At 36.1% G+C, this 22,807-nt stretch overlaps 1 protein-coding gene across 3 annotated transcripts in view; it reads right to left on the minus strand.

Annotated features, from left to right (window-relative positions):
• plagl2 (pleiomorphic adenoma gene-like 2) overlaps nucleotides 1-22,023 on the minus strand; it is a 133,596-nt gene extending 111,573 nt beyond the window's left edge. For all 3 annotated transcript variants that reach the window (XM_060836406.1, XM_060836407.1, XM_060836405.1), the window contains exon 1: nucleotides 21,904-22,023. The gene's annotated coding sequence lies outside the window, so the exon portion shown is untranslated. The remainder of the gene's footprint in view (nucleotides 1-21,903) is intronic.
• Nucleotides 22,024-22,807: the final 784 nt, after the last annotated feature.

Consider the following 22,807-nt stretch of genomic DNA (forward strand, 5'->3'; position numbering starts at 1 on the left):
TCAGGTAACTAGGGTGGCAGTTGAGAGATAGCAGATGGGAAGGGGGTAGGCTGCTAGATATGTAGGGAAAGTTGACAATTTAGTTGGTACCAGCAGACGAGGGGGAAAGGTGCCAAGGCATGATGTCAGATTTATGGGGATAGGAGGGGGTAGTAAGGTGCCCAGTAGGTTGGATGCCATGTAGAAAAAAGGTGCCAGAGTACAAATAAATGGCGCATTAGTGTAGGTTGGGTTGTGAAAGAAACTGTATCCAGTGGGCTGAGGGGGAGAGTCGGTTTGACTCTGAAGGTGGTCAAAAGACAACTGGAGAGGTGTACTTGAGATCGTTGGAGTTAAGTATAGCATCAGTTTAAATAGTTACTCATAAGTTAGAATATATAGTCAATCTTTCCAGAATAACTGTTTTAATTCACTTAAAATCCAATTTAAAATGGATACTTTCATAGATACAAACTACCAAGTAAAGAATTCAATTTCCCAAACAATTCATTCAGAGTATGCCAATTGGAATCTGCAGGGTTCCGATGCACAACACCAAACTATGCTGCAGTAATGACTGGCCAGTGAAAAATCTGAACCCATGACTTTAATTTAAAGAGCAGGTATTATCACAAATGTAGCAAAGGTTGATCAATAGATTAATTTATTTTTGGTGTTTTCTGAAGATTGTTCAGCCACACTTGAGTAACTGCCTTACTCCCTTTAGATAGTGTAAGGACCATAAACATCCATCTCAATAAGCAGAACAGTATTTCCCTTCGAAGGTGTAGCTTCCAATAATGGATCAACCCTTCAGCACGATCCTGAAATACCACTCTAGATAACATGTTCAAGGCCTGGAGTGGTGTCATAAACTTTTAATCTTCTGTTTAGGATGCAATTTTGCTAACAATGAATCCAAGCTGGCACTCATTTAAAAAAAAGGCAAATAACGGAGACGTCAACACTGATCTTCATGACACCTCAATAGTTATAGCTTCGCAACTTGAAAATGTCCCATTTCTGACCACTCTGCTTCCTACGAACCAATGCTCCATCTATGCTTTTGTATCGCACCTAATTCCATGGACCCTCATCTTGTGCAACTACCTTTTCCATGGCACATTACTGAATGCCTTTTCAAAGTTTAAAAACACCTATAATTTGTTGGTTCCTCTTTATCAATCATATTAGCAATATCCTCAAATAATCTGTCAATTTTATTAAACATGATTTCTTTTTCATAAAACCATGCTGACAGTCTGATCATTTAATGATTCTCTGTGTATTGTAAGACTTCCTCTAATAGATTTCTGAACTTTGCCATAATCATGCTAACTGGCCTACAGCTTCCTGTTTGTTCTTTCCCTTCCTTCTTCAATAATGGAGTTACTTTGTCTACTGCCAATCTATTGGATCCATTCCAGAATTTAGGGAATTTTGAAAAATCAGAGCTGTCACCATCTGCAATCTGTGCAGCTATCTTTTTTCAGACCAAGGGATCTCTAGAAGCTAGGGATTTGGTAGATTGTAATCCTTCAAATTTATCCAGTACTTGAACCCTTCTGATTTTAATTTCCTTAATTGTCATACTCTAGATATTACCTGCTATTACTCATAAGTAAACCAATGTCATCTGTGATGACAGACACATCTCTGCAATTATCTCATTCTGCCACAATTCTCCTCTCTTTCCTCCAAAAGGAAGAGTTGGTTTACTTGAATGATTCTCCTCCGTTTCTTATTAATACAAAAGCTTTGTTTTTGAATTTCTAGGTCATTAACTCATTCTACTTTTTCCCTGTTTTTCATCAAATTGCTGGTAGCCCTTTGCTTATTTCCAAAACCCAGCCAAATCTTGAGATTTATTTTTTTTTCAAACTATCAAAAACTGCTTATTTTTAAACCAATATCATTCTTAAGCTCCTTTGTAAGCTATGGAGGTTTTTCAGCAATGGATTGTATTATGCATTAACACTTTGAATCATTTCTTTCTGTTCGTGTAACTTTTAGTATAATTACCTAATCAAACTGAGCCAGCTCTCCCCTCAATTCTATGTTACTGACTTTAGTTATAAGATTTTATGATTTTATTTGTGATTGGAAAGGCACTTTCAAACTTGATATGGAATTCAATTGCATTATGATCAACATTTCCCAGCAACCTTTTACTACTAACTTATTAATTTAAGCAGCCTCCCTGGACAATGCTTTACATAAAATTACTTCATCCCCAATCGGTTTCACATATTGCTCCAAAAAAAAAGGTCAAGTTCATTCTACAAACTTAACTTTCAGATCACCTTCATCAAGTTGATTGGTCTGGTATATGAAGACTGAAGTCCCTAACAATTACTACATTAGGTTCTGTTCCTAGCTCCAAAACTTTTATTACTAGTGGTCTATCCAGCTGAGTAACCGTTGATCGAGAAGTTAATCCTGCCAGTATTTTCTGACCAATGTTATTCCTGTCTCCAAGCATACTGATTCGGTGTAGAAGAATCTTGGAACTACTACAGTGCAGAAGCAGGCCATTTGGCTTGTCAAGTCCATACTGACCCTTATTGACAGAAAAGGCAAAGGATATTGGTGCAGAGTTCTGCAAGCACAGATAACACTGGTGAGAAACACTTTAGATATATAGAAACAGGGTGAAACTATCGTCCTTCCGATTGCTAGCCAGGCCCATCCAAATCTTGCTGCCATTCAGGCAAGACACAACAGCATGGAGAAGTGGAGCAAATTAGCTGGCAGACCCAGTGTTGGGAAATCCAACACTAAATCACATGCTCTGAAAGAGATCAACTATCAAAGTCATAGCAAGACTGGGATAATATGAGCAGATTTGGGTAAACATCTAAGTTGCACTTCTGTTTTAAAACTATGTCTATTCAAGTGATTGGGAGAGGGAAAGGCAGCAACTTGAATTATTTAATGATTACTATCCACTTTACGTTGGGGTCCAGCCAACTTTCCATTCCTAACTACACTACTGAAAAGAAAGTAAGGGGAGTTCATCAAAAGTTAGTACCCAAGTCAGGCTGGAACTGTAGATAGAAAAAAGCTTTGATTCTGGATATTAGTTTATATATAGGGCAGGGGCAGTTCATAAAGGTCACACAGTATCTCGCACGTATTAATCCATACAAACATTTCCAAATACTCACTCGCTGGCATCAACAAGTATATATGCAGTTGGTGGAGAAGCCCTCCCCTGTTCTCCATTGAATTATGGAGATATTCATTTAGAAATTCAATGTTATTTCCTGAATTCCATTTCTTTTCATTGTTTATCAGGTTTGGTTCATGTTGAGAGAAACCATATTGAATAAAAAAAGTTAATTAAAATTCATCCCCAGAACAAATCCATTTCCTCTTCTAAACAGGATACAATAACTCAGTTTGCTAATCTGCAGCAGTAAACTGGGGAACCCTCCTCAGAAGGGCAACGCAACGACAGATGTGCTCCAGCAGTGATTGTACAGCTTCAGGCACACTGCCAATAGGCACTCCTCCAAGACAGTCAGCTCTGTATCAATAGTGGATAATGAAGCCTTCTTCAGGCAAGAGCAAAAGCTAGCAATCAAATGGCATAAAACCACTCAAACTAGAAAATTGTTGTGTTGCTACTTGCTAGTTGCAAAATGAGGTTGACAAAACTGAAGCCATTCAAAACACATGGGACTGCTAACTTGTATCACTGTCTTGCAGCTTATTGGTGTGTTAAGGTCATCTGACCGTCTGGCAGAGCGAAAAATAATAGAAGTCTCTTGGAGAAGGGCAGCAACCATTGGACACAGACCAAGATGCCACTACCACACACAGGGTCAGTATTGTTAGCTATTATTCATCTTCTCTCTTAGTGCACTTATCATTCAATTAAGTCTGTGTTCACACCAAGCTCAGCAGAAAAGAGCCTTCAATCAGACAGCAAACCTTACCAACACCATACCTCAAAAGCGGTTCATAGTTGTCACTCGAGCTTTGTCTTGCAGCAAAAGAGTACTGTTTGCAAATGTTTGGCAGCTGTTTTGCTCCTCGAGAGGGATATAGGAGTGTTTGTCTATTACAGCAAATCTCATTGCTTTTTAGTTGAGGAGTTTTATTCAAATCACCCTACCCTTTGTGTTTTGTTTGTCAGCTCAATGTACTGTACATACTTCAGCAGGAAAGGGGCCTGGAAAATAACTATACCATGCGCACTTGGAATGAAGATGTGCATTTTAATAAAATGTACAGATATTAGTGCCTGATAAGCTTCAATGAAGTTCTGAATAAACCTTTGAATCTCAAAGAATGCTTTAACTACAATAAGATCTACAATCAGGTCACGCTGGACTCAAGACACGTGCAGTTGAGGACAAAGCTACATAAACAGCCCTCATACTTGGCAGAGAAGTTCAATAGTGCTAACAAACTAGAAGTGAAATGCCAAAATCTTCAAACAGTAAGAGTGCATAGTATTTCATCAAACTTGCAATACATTGGACTTGGATCCAACAATCAGTCTTATCTTTCTTTTATCCACCCTAACGCAATGTAACATTTTCACTTCTTCCAGAATACACTTGTGAGCACCACTGTCACATCGGAGTTGCTAAAAATGATAATTAAATCTCCAGCTTTTGTTTCAGCAGCACCAGACATTATAGACTTGAAGTGATGTTACTAAGTAATCTTTTAAATACAGCTGGATTAAAATACAAGTTAACTGCCTTTGCTAAAATAGAAGAGGACATAATTTCTAATGAATGGATTCAGTACCTGACCCTGTGTGCCACACAGCAACCTCACAGTTTATGCATGTGAAGATCACTGACTCAAAATATCTAAACTTCCAGAGACAAATTTAGTACTCAGATTTCCCAAGTGAAGAACAGTTATCAGCTCAAAGTCAAATACAAAAGCATTCGGAGCTGCTTCAATTTGGTATCAGGGAGGACCAGATGCTGGACTTCGCAAATGCTGATGTCTTATTGATGGAGCTAGTGATACCAGTCCTACTTCACTAATGCAATATCAAAGCACCTTTTTAGACAAGTGTCTCGAAGGAAGTTACTGAGTCCAACATTGTAAAGGTGCTAATTAACTTGCAAAACAAATTTATGCAACAGATTTTTTTTAAAAATCCTTTACACAAAGTAGCCTTATTTCGTTTTATGACAAATGGATGTTTCTGATTGAAGACACCTTAATCTGTCATTGATATACCTCCTGGGTTGATGACTACAGCCTTGAAACTACTATTTGGTACTAGAAGTACTAAATGTAAATGGATCAAATTCCTCTGTCCATTCTTTTCGGGGATGTTAAACCACTCAATGCAAATGGTTGACCACCTTTTAAAAAGGATACAAGTGCCTTGTGATATTGCCAACAGAAATTTCTAACTTTAGTCTGTGGTCATTCAACTTCCTTCATTAATCATCAATTCCACCAAATTACTTGGGTCAATAACTCACACTTCGTTTCCGAATCCCCCAACACTCACGGATGTCATTAATGTTCATCACTTAAAAAGAAATAATGGGCAGAAGCTTTATTATGACAATCTCTAACAAGTCCTCAAAAGATTACCGGACTCTTTCCACTTCACCTTATATTTGTTAAAATATCCAAATGGAAACTCTAAACTAATTACCTCAGTTTTCTTTGTTTTACATTACCTAATCATTATTCTGTGACAACAGTGTGTATCAAATTCAGTCAAGAAGTTTGTATGATCAGCAAAACATTTAAAAAAAACATTTATTTTGCACTCCTTGCACTGTCAAGATTCCCAATATCCTTTGGGAGTCTCTAAAATTTCCAAGTCATTTACAGAATCAGAGAATGTTTCTATGTTGTTACATTTGTGGGTGGCACGGTGGCACAGTGGTTAGCACTGCTGCCTCACAGTGCCTGAGACCCGGGTTCAATTCCCGACTCAGGCGACTGACCGTGTGGAGTTTGCACGTTCTCCCCGAGTCTGCGTGGGTTTCCTCCCACAGTCCAAAGATGTGCGGGTCAGGTGAATTGGCCATGCTAAATTGCCCGTAGTGTTAGGTAAGGGGAAAATGCAGGGGTATGGGTGGGTTGCGCTTCGGCGGGTCGGTGTGGACTTGTTGGGCCGAAGGGCCTGTTTCCACACTGTAAGTAATCTATAAAAAATTTTAATAGCTCATCAAGCCTGTGTTGATGATATACAGACCATCTACATTTCTTTGTTTTCATATTCTGCTTCATTTAAACAACCATATGATTGCCCTTCAAAAGAACTCAATAACAATTTGCCATAGACAAGTCCAATGTAACCATATTCTGTAAATAAAATCTGATCTTTCCTTAAATTATTTAAATTTCTGCCTTATTATAATCACTCAGCCCAGTGATTACTACTTCCCTTTCCATCTTTGGATAATTGCCACTTGATGCTGTGTGATTTTTAAATATGAATCTTCATATTCCGTTTCTATTGTAGAATTTTGAGAAACAAACTAATCATACAATTTTAATCATTTTTTCTTGAAAGCAGCATATCACGTAATTTTTTTAAAAATCAAAATGCAATGCAACCAAAAAGTATGACCAATGCATACAGGTCGAGAAACAATAATCACATGCATTGTGTGATCAGAATCAAACAACAGCTTTCCTCAGATCCAGATAACTTCATTCAAATCAAAAAGGAATGTTAATATTGTTAACTTGTGTGCGTCTGTTTGTTGAGATAGGAGTGGTTAGTGAAATATTCAAGTGAATAACTAAAAGCATCCCCAGCTTTATATCTAAAGTAATCATTTTGTTGGGGACTTTAGAGTTTTGAGTAACTGCTGGTATCAACTGTGCACACCAAAATCAGTTGAATGACTAGTACATTAAACTTTGATTGACAAACTGTTGCAGATCTTATATCTACTGTAACATGGATCAAAAATTGTTTAATTCTGAAAATTTGATTACATCAGAAGTGTACACCCCACATCCTTTTGTCTTCATATCCAGTCAAAACGCTTGAATTGAACTTATTATCACGTGTACCGAGGCACATTGAAAAGTTCGGTCTTGCGAGCAATACAGGCAGATCTCAGAATTAAGTGAGCATAGATAAGTAAATAATAGGCAAACAGTGGCAAAATCAAAAACACACATGCAGGCAAATGTTAAGAGTTTTTGAGCATGCCCTTAGCATGTCTGACTAAATTAACTAAACCACAATTTGAATTAGGATTTGGCGATGCCGGTGTTGGATTGGGGTTTACAAAATTAAAAATCACATAACACCAGGTTATAGTCCAACCAGTTTATGTGGAAGCAGTAGCTTTCTGAGCGTTGCTCCTTAACCACTTGATGAAGGAGCAGTGCTCCGAAAGCTACTGCTTCCACATAAACTGGTTGGACTCTAACCTGGTGTTGTGTGAAATTTAATTTTGTACACTTTGAATTAAGAAACCTTGATTCGCATTCACAGTTTAGCAGGTGGAAAATTTAACTTGTCATTTCTTTGGACAATTCAAGCAAACAGGTTTAGATCAATGAGAGGCAAAGAGCTCCTCTCTCTCTCCTCCCTGCACCCCACCCCCCGCCTCTCACCTCAGCTCCACCTCTTATTTAATCCAATTCTTGACATGGGGGAGCAAAACTACCATCACAAAGGAAATTCAACTCAGACTGGTTTAAGACAATTTAAATGGAGTTTGATTCAGTTAGCCCAATGACTACCATGTGGTGCAGAATACTTGAACATCAACAGTATTGGTTCAATCCTTGAACCACATGGTTCTTCATGAAGGCCTTGCCTCAGACTATAAGCTGATCATGATGGAGGTACAACTGATTCTCAAATTAAGGAAAATTACAACAGATACCAATCTTTTCACCAGTTTTTCACACACTAAATTTAGGCAACAAAAGGAAGTTATAATTCAAGACACAACACATTTGAATCAAAAGCCTTGAACTTAGGAAAATACCCTATTTGAACAATGGTCCAAGTATTTTGTATAAATCAACTACATCATGAGATAACATTGACAATTTACCATCTCAATTGCTTTTCACAATGTGAAATAATTAACATATCTGCATAGAAATCAGTGTACCTGATTTTCTCTAAACACACGTTTTCTCTAACTGGCTTTAGTGCACCTAGTCTCAGGAAGGGAGAAACCAACTATAGTTCCTGTTTTGACAACGATCTAATCACCCACAACAGAAAGTGCTCATTGTTATAAATTCTAGATAAGGACAAAATTGGACCTAGTAAGGTAATCCTTATGCTCAAACAATCTGCTCACATTCATTGTGTAAGTTTGTGTAAGGAAGAATGGCCATTGAGCCTAAGAAGGTTGCTGCTGCTATCGGAGACCGTGGACTCCAGCTGAGTCAACACCGTTAGCAGAAAAGATAGTGGGGATGTAAATGGAGTAGAGCGAACCTTCAGTACTGCAATTTTCAAAATGCTTTTTGAAATAGTTGCCCAATATCCCCATCTATCATTTGCGGTTTTGCAGAGTCCATCCTGTACACCAGCTCCACTACCTTTAAAATAAGCTTTTTAAAAAAAAATTAGAAACAGACGAGTGTGATGTGGAATTTGAGCAGAAATGCTGCCAATGTCAAATCATGTCACAACCTGAACCAAACAAATAAAAAAAATTGCCATTTACGCATCTTAAAGAAGAAGAAAAGCAGGTGGAATTCTGAACTTTCAACAGTCTGGTCAGTCTTCAATACCTTGTTATTCTCACCAGCAATGTCATTTTGCCCCCAACACACTGTCCACCAATTTTAGACCCTTCATTGTTCCATGTACTTGCTGGACTGTTTTTCAACTTTTTACACAGTTTCACCGGTGTCTCTTCCAAAAACATCACTCCCTCTTGTTAGATGAATCCTTCCAATCAGATCAAAAGGATTTTTCTTGCATGATTTGCTACCCTGCATTCAGTGAGTCAACATCATGCTTCAAGAGTCTTGAATGGCTTTCCTCACCTCAGTCTTAGTTGAAGTATTCCACGCTATTTTTCTTCTTAACATTAATGATCTTTCAACAAGAATGTAAATTGACAGACTTCTGATAGGACTGCCATTAATTTGCATTTAAGCTTATTCTTCTAATATTACTACTCTGCTGTATGCTTTGATGCAAAATGAGAGGTCACTTTTTTCTGTACAGGGGATGGAAGAACAACAACAACAATCTATCAAGTTAGTTGGGAGAAGAGAACTGGGTAGGTTTAAGGTATCCATTGCAATGACACAGTTTAACATATGAAATTATCTCCAAAATTCAAACTCAAACTAAGTAGATAACTAATGAAGTGAAAGAAGAGTGCTTTAGCAGAAGCAGAGCTGATACAGGGTGAATTTCTGTAACACTATAAATAAGTGTAACATGATCAAAAGATCATCCTGAGGTCATATATGACACAAAAGTTGCGAACAATCTTATTTAATCTGAAAAAAACCTGTCAGGGGAGGGATGAACTTGGTAATTAGTGATCAAAGTTTAAAGCAGTATTGACCACAATTACTCAGTCTGTCAATATCTAACTAGAGGAAATTTCACATCATCTTCTATTGGATATTCAATAAGCAGTCGAACAAAATTTAGCAAGCAAGGTGGTGGTGAGGTAAAGTTGGGTGCTATTATACAGGCAAAAATGAGCATAGCAAGAAGTCCTACAGAGATGACAAATAGGAGTAGTCCAATGACAAATCATTGTGAAGCCACTAAATTAACAATGCAGGACCAGGAAGAGAAGCCATTGAAAATAATTCTTTTAGACTACGATTAGAGGATAAGAACACACCCAGGAAGAAGCAGTCCAACCCAGCTGAAAATCTTCGCAGAGAACCGTGTGATCAATCATGTCAAAGAATTCAGGCAAGTTTACTTTTGTCACAGTCATCATTCCAAATTTGAACAGACCTGAGCAACAATTTGGTACTGCGACAGGGTTTGAAACCTGATTGAAGTGTCTGAATCATGAGGTTCCAGGAAAGATGGGTCTGGATTAGAAGACAACAGCAGGTTCTAAAGGACGTGGGGAAGGGTAGGAAGTTAACTAAGCGGCGATGATTTGCAAGTACAGTGTGTCAAGGTCTGTTTCTTTGAGAAGGGAGGGGACATGATTAAAGAAAATCAAGTGACAATGCCTGAACAAAGAGAATCAATATCATCTAACATGGAGGCCAGGAGAGAGAGGTAAGTAGTCACCAGTTTCATGAGAATACAGTCAAGAGAAAAGACATGGGTCTTATGAAAAAGATGAACTCATAAAGAAACATGAAGGAGTGACATAAGTGAGAGGTGAGCTCAGGGCTGTTGTCCAAGTATTGGAAATTTAGCCCTGTCTGTAACTCAAGGACAACCAATCTGGTTTCCATTTGAAATGATAAAAAAAATACAAAAATGTTGTTCAGAAAACAAAAACAAATAAACAAACCAAGGATGTATCACTTTTACCCTGCTTAAGTAAAAGCTAATTCCTAAATCAATCTGTTCAGTGATGCTATAACACACTTCTGGATCAGATGGAACTTGAAGCCAGGCCTCCTGATTCAGAGGTAGGGACACTATCACTGCACCATAATAGCCCTCTTCATTCAGTAAAATGAAACCTTCTCTGATGCAAATCACCTGTAGAACCCTGAAAATGATATAGTCTATAATTAGAGTTAAGCGTACAATTTCTGTTAATTAGGGAGAAAGAAATAACAGGCGAGACAGTGGCAGTCAACAGCCAAACAACACTTCCCAATGATGTCAAAGAAAGCTTTTCAAAGATCTAGTGAGCCACATCCTTTGATGTGACTTTAATCCAATACCAAGTTAAGTGGTCTACAGATGTCCAGCAACAGTAAGATCAAGCAGGGTGTTCAAATAGCAACTGCTGAAAATGCGCAACAGGTCAGGCAGCATCCAAGGAACAGGAGATTCGACATTTCAGGCATAAGCCGTTCAGAAACTGAAAATAAAAGCGGAGATAAAGTGAGGACTGCAGATATTGGAGATCAGAGTCCAAAACTTTAAAAAATTAAAATGGATTTTTTTTAAATTGAGTGGGATTGCATATGGGATTGGATAACAGCCCAAGCAAAACAAACCCAATATTTTTAAACATGCAATTTACTATGAAGGAGAAAGTTCATCACTAAAACATAAAACTACACTTTCAGCTCCGTTGAGGATAATTAGCAATATACATATAAAAACATAATACAGCATTAAAATGCCAGATATCAAAGAGTAGAAACTCATGTAAACTTGATCATTTCTAATAGATCACAATCTCGGGTGGGGGCAAAAACATAAACAGTACTCTCTATAGGAAAATGCATAATTATTGGTAACAGTTCTGAACATCCACATTTAAATGCACATTTGGCAACTCCAGAAGTTTCTGTTAGTTTACACCAAAAGGAGTAATGCTGCTGAACACAGACCAGTTTCTGTCATTGCTGTCACAAAATGAAGGCTAATATTTTACTGGAAAAATAAGGTATGTCAGATGCAATGCACTGAATAGCAGGCACATGTATTTTCGAATAAATGCATGCATTTCAATCGTTTGTAATCCACAATTCTTTTCCATTAATGATCACTTTATGGATAGGTTAAATGCTTTAATCTGACTATATGTTTTAAAATGACCATCTCAAATTATAAAGCACAAAATAGTGAGCTCTCAACAGAATGTGAAAAAGGATTGCAGAAGATTCAAAAGGACCAGGAAAGATAAAGCTTTTGAGTTTATTCATTAAGGTAGAAAAAGGTGATGGCTAGACAATAGGATGTAAGTAAGGAATTCCAGAGACTAAGAGCATTGTGACTGATGATCAACCATCAACAATGGTGCAGAAACACCGAATACCCCAAAAGAAACTTCTTCAAACTCATCACTACACACTTCTTTCAAACCCAACTATTCCCTCTCAACCCGTAGGTGAGATATTGGATGTTTAAGTCTGAAACTCATACAGAGACAATTAGAAATTGTACCAAATACTGTCAACTTTCATTGATCACTTATCTTTATGTTATAATTCATTAGGTCTTACATACTGTCATGTAGCATGCTGTTTCTAACTATATGGTGCATAAATGATGTTTTTGACATCTTCAACAAAATATTTCAAACTTTGTATAATCAAATACATTCACAAACAATTAATTCGGGTGAAAAAAATGACTGAAGGGCTGAGTAGCAGCAGTGGGTCAAGCACTATTCTTTTACTTTTCAGTTCAAGATTTAAATTTTATTAGAGGTGACATTTAAATCTGAAATTAATTTAGCCAAAATCTAACCACTCATTTTCTTTTAAGTGAACAAGATGAACAGATTGCACAAAAACTGCTCATGCTTCAAAAATATTGAGAAAAGGACAATAGCAGTAACAGTTTGACCCTGCTTCCAACTAGTTATTTGTGACTTGAGATTAATGCTGCATTCCTCATTTTAATGACCAAAAAAAATGACAAATACTATATTACAGAATCTAACAGCGAAAAAAAAGTAAACCATTTGTTCCGTCTGGCTTGTGCTAGTATATTTTCCATGTAAACTGCTTTGTCTAATCCTAGGCTTCTTCTATTTGGTCCTCATACCCTACAATATTCCTTTTCTCCAACCCTTTTAGGAATTAATGGATTTTGTTAACAATCTCCATCTTCTAGCTATATTGAAGAGAAGACAACTTTGCCTAAATTCCATTTGCTCTGTCAAAGATTAGAACTCCAGAGATCTGTAATATCTCCTTAGGTGAACTATTTCAGGATGGACCAAATTCAGCTTTTCTCTGAAGCAGTTTTGCATTCTACAAATGCAATGTGAAAATTGGAACAATATCCAGCATTTAAAAATGGTGAAACTTTCCTGCTGTTCCATTCCCATTGTTGACTGAACCAACACCCCAGATTGAGGCAGTGTTCACATTACAACTACAGAGCTGCAAAATGGTCTATGATGAAACCTCATTTGTAAAACTGCCTTTAAAGTTTATGATAAATAATTACTGATACAATAGTACTGGCAGACATATTAACCTAATTTTATTTCCCATGTCCTTTCAAGTGTTGGGGTATCTTCCCAGCCTATATATTTTAAACATAATGCAGCTTCAGTTTAAAAAACAGTCAAATTGCAAGCAAGCCTGGAGGCTTGATATCACGAATCCTTAGCAGATTACTGAGAGTGAGTGTGGGCATGCCAAACACACAATTGATACACTACACAGAAGCTTTAAACGTGTGCTTATGAACAAAAGCTTGTTCTGGTGAACACAGCACAAATCTTCACAAACGTGCCACTACTGAGCATTGGTAGTGGAATGTATACCATCTGCAAGATGCACAGCAGAAATTCACTAAGATTAACCAGATAGCATCTCCCAAACTAATTACCATTTCCACCCACAAACACAATCACAGCAAATAGTTGGGAATACCAGCACTTGCAAGCTCCCCTCCAAGCCACACACCATCTTGACTAGAAAGTATATTGCCATTACTTCAGTGTGACTGGATCAAAATCATGGAATATCCTCCCTCAGAGCATTGTGGGTCTACCTACACAAAATGCAGTTTATAAAGGCAGTTCACCAGCATCTACTCAAGGGCAGCAAGGGATGGAGCAGCAAATGCTATTCTAGCCAGTGATGTCCATATCCCGTTAAAAAAAATTACAAGTTTATAAATTAAGGCGTCTTGTATCTAACATAGCATCTAATGTTTTCTTGCATTTCACTAGCAAGAAAGATGAGAAATGAGAAAATGCATGACTATTAGAACGAAGCATTTTTCTGGAACATGCATCTATGATGCTTTGTCTTGTCACTCTCTCATTTGCCAAGCAAAACACAATTTTTTTAAAAAATGTTTCTAACTTTTTAAAATAGTTTCCAAGTTGAAAAACCACACCGAGCAGAAGTATTATGTGATTTCCCAAATTCCTGATGTGAACACTTTTTGAAGTAAGTTGAATTGTTCTGATAAAATAGAGAACATATTAAACATTTGTCTGTGAATATTACCAGTCATAACATGTGGACTGTTTCAGTTTGATAATTGTTTAACACATGCTAGAAATCTAGTCAAGTTCTAGCTCTGATAAGATACTCAGCTTCCCAAAATTTATTGATAACTGATCATCAGGATGCCTTGAAAATTGCAATCCTGAGGCAATTTTGATTAACAGTTTCTGTGGGAAGTTTTCAATGAAACTTTTCACCACAAAATTCAACTATTTTCACATCTATAAATTTTACAAATACAGTTCTTTCTTTGTGTGTCTAATGATATTCAAGTGCTTGAGTCTTTCACAAACAAAATACTCTACAAGTTCAACTACTGTAACTACTCTCCAATCTCCATCACCAAGTAGCCTTTCTGCTCTCTGGTTAACATCACATGCAATATTCTTGGTAGCATACTTGAGGAAATACCCTGGAATCATGCAAAATTAAGTGTTGGAAGGTTTGATTCTACATATACACATCTACATGTAACACGCAAATAACATCCATATCAATATGTTTACAATTAGAGAAACAAATCTAAAGGGTGTATCCCGGAAATTGTTTTCTTGGAAACAGAACAGGTTTAAGTAGAATCCCTGAACATAATAAAAGCTGAAGTGTTTCGACATTAAGTTAAAATTACATAAATTTAATTATATTTTCACACAACTTATCATAAACACCAGTATTTAAGAGATGAAATGATCCACAGACCCATACCCAAGGCTCATACATGAATTGAAGCAAAATATTATATCTATATTGAGTGTAACCCAGTTATTTGAATATTATGAGTAAAAGATTTGTTAGAATATTTCTAGGATTTAGCAATTTTAGTTGTGATGAAGTTTGCACCACTTATTCCACGGAAGCATGAATAAAGTCAGAAATCTAAATAAGATGCTCAACAAAAAAAAACCTTTTCAGGAAGTTTATAATTAAAAAGATATAGTTTCACTTATTCATAAGTTGATTGCAAGAAGACAATGACACAATTACTCAGAGAACAAAAGAACAAAGTGGCACAAATCCTCTTTTTCAATGCAAAGGATTGTAAAAATATGGAATGCTTTCGCACTGGCTTTTAAGAAAGAGGCAGAGACAATCATTTAATTTAGAAAGAAAAATCATAAAAGAGAAACATTGGGTCTATCAGCATCTGCACAGAGACAAGGCAGACAGTTCAGGATAGGGTTTTCATCTAAAAGATTCTGCTACCTTTTCTCTTTGCCAACAGTTCTAGATCAAATATATTATTTCAACTTGGATTTTTTAAATTACTTATCATTTAAAAGGAAATCAGTTAATTAATTGGATGAATCTAAAAACAAACAAACAAATGGGATTAGTAGGGAATGTACCAAAGAGCTACAGTCTACACTGGGGCATGTTAAACCAAATAGTTCCTTACTACTGCAATTTCTACTAATTCTATAAAATTCATGTGCCGTACTTGACCTTAAATGTAAATAACAAGTTAAATGAATTATTCGTACAATCCACCATCATTGTAACTGCAGCTTGCAAATGTCCTGAATCTTGTTTTGGACATACAGAAATTAATTTATTGAACAATGGTTTTCAGAAAATTAGTATCATGCCATGTGAAAGTTCCATTTTACAATGTTATACCACAGGAAACAGTACACACTGGCCAGATGAACCATTCTCAGGCACTCCCTCTGATGTTGATGAGAGTCCCTGCCCTTTTAAGAACAAGTGCCATTTCTGCAAGTGGCATTTAATCATAGGATATCCACCCTCTCTCCCTTTTACAATACTGGGTCTTACAGAAGAAAATTAAAAATGGTAATTACACAACTCAGTGTGGGAAGCAGAAAAGAATCAGACAATGTTATTGGACAGATATGGAGAGAAGCAAGTTGTTCAAAAAGGTGTTACTTCATTGCAAAACTGTTACAAATACAAATTGCTAATTTTTTAAGAGAGTATTTTGTGGAGGGGTGGGCAGGGGGAAAATGCTGAAGGAAACATGTCAGAAGCAACCTTGTAGCAAATTTTAAAGGGAAGCAAGAATCAACAGTTTCAAATGTGACTAAGTAAGAAAGCTTCTTAAAAAGAATCCTGAAACATTTGGGAAGTTTTGACACCAAAACTATACATGTAGGTAATACAAGGGTACAATTTCCGAAATGCTTTTACCGTAGCTTGTTCCAAAATGTAACATCTTAACAGTATTTTAAGTTTTTCTGGAGGTCTTGCTGAAAAATTACCACTTTAGCGAGAGTCTCATCAAACAAACAATAGCAATTACAGAAAATTCTTCAAATCCTCCCATCATTTCAGGCTAATACATGGTCAGATCCTTTATACTAAAAGTGCTTTAAGTATAGGTCTGTTTATTTCATTATGTCAAGTCAGCAACAAATCATTTACATTTTAGAAGTGACAAATATCAAAAGATTTTAGGTGGCATTGACTTAAAGGTTTGGGCAGTTTATTTGCTATAACTATGTGAATGTTTCCTTTCAATTTAATAATAACGTCCCTCTATAATTTTCAAGTAAATCTTCAAATATTACAAAATCCAAGAATAGCATTAATGTTTCTTTAACATACAGAAGATGTACTTCACGCTCCTTAATAATTTTTGCTAATAAAACTAATGAATTTTTATGTTAAAAGGTGTACAAAGAGTCTTCTGAAATTAAAAAAAAACCTTCTCCGAGTGATCTCAATCTCATTTCTGAGTTGCAGATTGAAAATTTGAAGCTTAGTTTCACTAAAGCTCCAGCTAGATTCATGAAAAAGATCTATTAGAAAAAAAAATGTATAGAAATACAAAGCAGGGCTACATAAAAGTCAGATAATACTATAGTATGAACGACTGAATGGACAAACAAATGTGCAGTTAGAAAGCATTGCATTCGTTCGTTCAAAAAAGACCAAAGACTTCACAAAGAATGAATTACACCATGGAAATAAGATTATGTTAAATTTTAAATGCATCCAATTGTTTCTTGAATCGCTAAAAATGCAGTTTAAAAATATTTTGCTGTATTGTTGCCTATATCTGTTGAAAACTTCAATTCCTGTGAAACGTACTCTCCAAGTGGCACAACTTAGTAACTAATCACCTTTTTACAATTTCATTTGGAAAATGATCAATGTGAAGTTACCGACAGGCTACTGGATATTTTCCTAGGTTGTATAATTATTCCTAAATTGACTGAAAGCTTTAAACAAACTGCCTAATTTGGAGAGCAAAAACTCTCCCCAAAATATTGTCATAGTAGGCAATCTAAAGAAACACCATTTCAATTGATTTGTTTTATGATCATGCATATTTTCTTCGTGACACAATGTCAACTACTTCAAACTGAAAGAAGAATCCACAAACTACTTTGCTGGGAGAAAACAATCAGACTCAAAACACATCCTCTTACAACACAAGTCTACAATCTCAACACACATGATCTTAGTCAATTTCCAGCAAAGTGATTCACAGCAAAACACATTTTCAGGGATCTGGAATACTAATCTGCCTGATAACATGCATTACAGAGCTTAACTAATCTTTTGTGCATTTGAAGATAATTGCTGGTATCTAGCTAAAGACACAATCTTCCTCTTACAAGTCTTGATAGCTTGGATTGTCAGCAATCAATTTATAGATAAGTCTCTTTCACTGTCTAAGGTAATTTCAGATGATATAAAGGTGCTAGAACAGAAATTGGAGATAGACTGCTGCATTCTACCTTTAAACATTATTTTAAAAATTGTTGTGTCATATCCTGCATCATATCAACAAAACTATAGATAAATTTGTTTGAATACAAGGTTCAAATTTTCTGGAAACAAAATAGTAACCTCTTCAGTTCTACCTGTAGCAGAAGTTCTAAAAGAAATTTCAAAACACATTTTCAAGAATCTCAACATTGAACTTCAATGGTCAAGTTCAGCCAAATTCCCTGTAACTTTAACAAGGAATCCAATTCCAATTTACACATCAAGGCAGGTGTGTTTAGAAATAACATTTCAGACAATTATTTTCAATTCAACAGTTAACATGCAAGATATATAAAGCATATAGTTACAAAAAATATATTTTTATTTATTTTATACTACATATGGCAAATTGAAGAATGAACTTTTTTCAATTCAATACAGAAATAATACTTGAACTCTTTCACTAATTCTTGACTTATTTCAATGGAGAATAAAATCCAAGATAATCCTATTTTTACAAAACTGCACTTAAGAGATATCTACTTGACACAAACAACTTTTTTCCCTAAAAAAATACATATTTTTAAAATGGTGAACTTTAAAATTTAAATCAAACACTTAGATCTATTTCCCACAACTCTAAGTTTTCATTCACAGATGTATCCAAACACCAGAAACAAAAAGAGAAAATCTCAAAAATAAAATGAAGAAGCAAATGAAGAATCCAGACAAATACGTTAAAACATAAATTTCTAGCACTATTTCCTTCTGTGACCCCATCCTCTCATTGTCACAAGATGAGCAAATTACTTTTGTTCATCTTTAAATACACTTCAACAATTATTTCCATGCTTTTGAGAATGCTTCATATTTTCTATCTACCAAAAGTGACTAAGAAATGTTCAAGTGCTTGTTATATACCAAGATTCTTTTAAAAGAAAAATCAAAATAATTTATATTGTCAGCTCTCTCCTGATTGCAAAAAGTCAATGTCAATAAAAGTTACACCTCACAAACATGTGCTACACCAACAGTTTTTCAAATTTACTAACAGGAAAATAAGTACAGGGTACCAATTACTGATTCTTAACTTTGTTTGTGAAACATGAAACCATATTTACAGAGAAATCTCTTTGCATCTTTCATTGCTGTAATTGTGTTAGAAAAGCAGCTCAAAATGTGTTTCATCCATCACAAACTCACTTTCAACAATAATTTTGTAAAAAGTTTAAAAATATACCGAGATTCCATAGTTTGTTTTTATGTAGCATAGTTTATACAATAACACCCTAACAGCCAGGCATATATGAACTGAAAATAATTATACACAAAAATGAAAATTCCGTTAAAAGCTTTTCTAAGAAATAATTACAATACAAGTAATGGGTAATTTAAAATAGACTATGGTGCTTTATTCAAATTTATAAAATGTTTGCCTTTATTCTTGCAATTACTAGATGTAGAATTTAATCTAAAATTGATTTTTTTTTACAGAAAATTGAGTTATTACCATAACATTAACATCATGCTAGAAAAGCATCAAAATTTCATAACAGAGGTAGAGTGTCTTCACAGTTCAAAGTTAATCAAATTTTTATTCAATTTGACCCTCACACATACTCACATTTCTTCAGTAGATTTGCTCCAATTAAAACCTAATCTTTCATATTTTAAAGGACTGGATAGTTTCTCTACAATTTTCACTGAAGAAATTGTCCAAGTATTTTAATAAGATTCATTTAAATCGAAGCATCAAACCAAATTTTACAATTTAATAAGTTCTCTTATCAATGGAGGTACAAGATTAATTATTTTTGAAGCGTATTTAATTGTCAGATTTTTCTTTGTAAATGGTAAGCAGTAGTCTAAACAAACTGTTTTACACTCCATAATATTTTAAAGATAAAAGAGCACAAAGAATTATTCTGAAACAGGTGAAACTCAACATATAAAACACACCATGTCAACTCTGCAGCAAAAAGAAACGTGTAACAAGTTTCAACTTTTAGCAATTTAAGAACTACAAATAAAATAATTTAACACAACTCAATGTCCTAAAATACTGAAGAAATCAAACAATACATCTTTTGATACAATTTTAATATTTCTAATAGTCGCATCAGATTTTCAACTTACAATTTTTAGTTTTTTGCAGATACCTTGACAACTGACTATTTCTCTTCTGAATGCAGCATACATTAACTGTCTGCTTCATTTTATGTTTTCATCATTGCTTCGAGTTAATGCAAACCTCCAGCTTTATCTCGGCATACTACAAACAACTCACTTCTAGAGTCTTGAACTGAAATTTTGGTTAAGTTAAACTCAAACTATGATGTGGAACATCACCTTCTCTGATGTTTGCAAATATTTTGCACTAACTGTTGAACTAGTTTTAAACTGAACTTTGTATTGCAATTCTCAACTTTCAAGCTATATATATATATATATATATATATACACACACACAAAAAACTTCACTACTTCAACTATTGAATTAATGGAGATTAGCATTAACATTAGAATATTCAAGTTGTAAAAATCTAATATAAATTAATGCATGCATTTCTAAATTTCAACATTTGACATAATAATTTGCATTTCATGTCTCTTCCAAGGCTAATGCATTGTTTTGCTTTAATAAATAACACAAACAATCTAGCATGTTATATCCTATGCAAATAGTAAACATCTGATACAAATAAACTGATGATGTTTAACAAGACATAGCTTGCCATCACTCTTTTTGTCAGAGGGTAGACACATTTAGCCCAACGTATTGGTTGCTACAAGAGATGTAAATGTTCAGACTGCCATGTCAACATGTACATATTCATTCTTCCAGGTGTGCCTCAGGAATATCTTCAATTATGTAAGTGGGAAAATAAACTTGTCCCTTCAGAAAAACGTTTAAACATAACTAGTTCTGATAATATTAGACACATAACTAAGATGACATACACAAAAGAAAAGTAAGTGACTCCTATTACTCAAATTCTTGAAATTACAACACTGAACTGAACCCAATCGTTACAAAAGCGCTCATCTTGTAAGAATAATTATCAACATTATTTCAAGGAACAGATTAAAGTGCTTATTTCTAAGCTTTAAGCTTCAAACAAGCACAACGCGGGTTCCACTGCGTTTCATCAATATTTGCAATAGCTGAAAACTAAATATTTAACTTTTAACAGACAAACGACTTAAGAAATACTATCTTTAAATGCCCCCATTTCTCTTTGGTTGCCCTTACAACTAAACGACCTCACGTGTTACTACACACACTGGAGTAACGACGAAACAGTTTTTCACACAACACAGGACAATATTCTATCTCTCGAGTGCAATGGTCGATGAAATGCAACCAGCGCCAACAACTCGACAGTAAACAAGTGCAATAGTTATCCATTTTAAAACAAAACGAGACTTTCTTTTCTGAAAGATTTTAGTTATCTACATGTATTTTGTCACAGTCCAGCAGCGTGACCACCTCCCAGCTCCTGACTCACAGCAACAAAACCGTAATATGAGCCACACAAAAAAACTAGTTAATGTTAACCAACTTCATAACGTGCCACTTTTAGAAGTGGAGGGGGTATAAAACCCTGAGGCGCAAAGAATTCGGGAAACATCCGATACCGAAATATTTACCGACTCCTCCACACCGACCCTCAAACGAAATTCAAAAGTTTAAAACTTTCCAATTCAGAATCGTTGCAAAGTTCACTTCACCAAAAACCCTCCCCGCAATAAAAAATGCACCGCATTTCAACAGCGCGGCGTGAACCACCACAGGATAAAGTTCGGGGAAACACGAAACTGACTCCCCGAAAGACTTTTTTTTGGATCACGTAATTAAAAAAAAGTCACCAAAAAATGAAGATCTGGCAAAGGGGGGATGGGGGGGGGGTGGTGGTGGTGGTGGGTGAAGAAGAGAATCCCTGGCAAATTAAAACGATTGCAACAAGTGGGATTTGGACAGCGTTGAGACAGATTGAAGGGGAGGGTGGCTTGAATCGTTAGCCTCCCCCCCGCGGGGGAAAAGAAAAAGAAAGAAAACTTGGGAGTTTGTAGTAGAAAGGCGAACTGAGTCACTGCAGTCAGTCAGTCAGTCAGTCACAACACACAAACACACACACATACAAACTGCCCAGCCAAACTTCCCAGCACTTCACTAGTCAATTTCATCCCCACAACCCGCACTATTCGTTCCAGCAATGGGCGCAAACTCACCGCCGTTGACTCGGCATCTCTTTCCGATAAGTTTTTGCACGCGATCTCCACCTCCCAAATTTTGGAAATTATTTTTCTCTATTTTTCACGGCCTAAAAAAAAATTCTTTCCCCCAGCTTCTTTTCAGAAGCCATTGTGCGGAGGATGCTGGGAGTGACGTCAGGGGGTTTCGCAACATTGCAGGCTGTTACAGTTTCTGGAGTCCAGGAGATAGGAGGTGGTGGTGGGTCAACATCCATCCATCCATCCATCCATCCCTCCAGCCCACTGCCTACAACAAACCCCACCGCCCACTGCTGCCCCTTTTCATGGGACTTCACCTCATTCCCTTTCTTGCCTTTTTTCCCCCCCGCTGCAAAGAGCCTGGCATCAGTACAGGGAGATGCTGAGAAATTGACCAGAGCTCCAAGCTGGCGGGCAGCATGGACTTGCCATTCAATTGAATGGGTTGAGAGCTAGTCTTGCAGCCTTTCGTTCGCTTCGTTGGCTGGACCTGAAGTGAGATCCAGCGCTGAACTGGGAATGGATTTAGCGCCAACAGATGGATATGGTTCTGCACAAAAGTGGAAGTTTGTGAAGCAGATGATATTCCCTGGAATGATCCCTGGGGATGCTACCTCGTTAATGTAATCGATAATAGGAATGGAGGACATAGGTAGGAACTGGAATAATGCAATTCTATCATGCAGTACATTACGTTTCAAGGCAAAATGATGGTCGATTCGTTTCTAAAATTGCCATATGAATATAATTTTGCAATCTCACTCATTGGAATTGACATTTTTTCATACTAGTTGACAAATATAAAATTTTGTTGGATGTCGTTCTTGAAAGTCAATACAGCCTGGTTCCGTTGCAAATGGTCTCACTTGTAATGACCAGTCTCGGAATTATTTTTTTTAAT

The sequence above is a fragment of the Hemiscyllium ocellatum genome, chromosome 15 (assembly GCF_020745735.1).
Source record: "Hemiscyllium ocellatum isolate sHemOce1 chromosome 15, sHemOce1.pat.X.cur, whole genome shotgun sequence".
NCBI lineage: Eukaryota > Metazoa > Chordata > Chondrichthyes > Orectolobiformes > Hemiscylliidae > Hemiscyllium > Hemiscyllium ocellatum.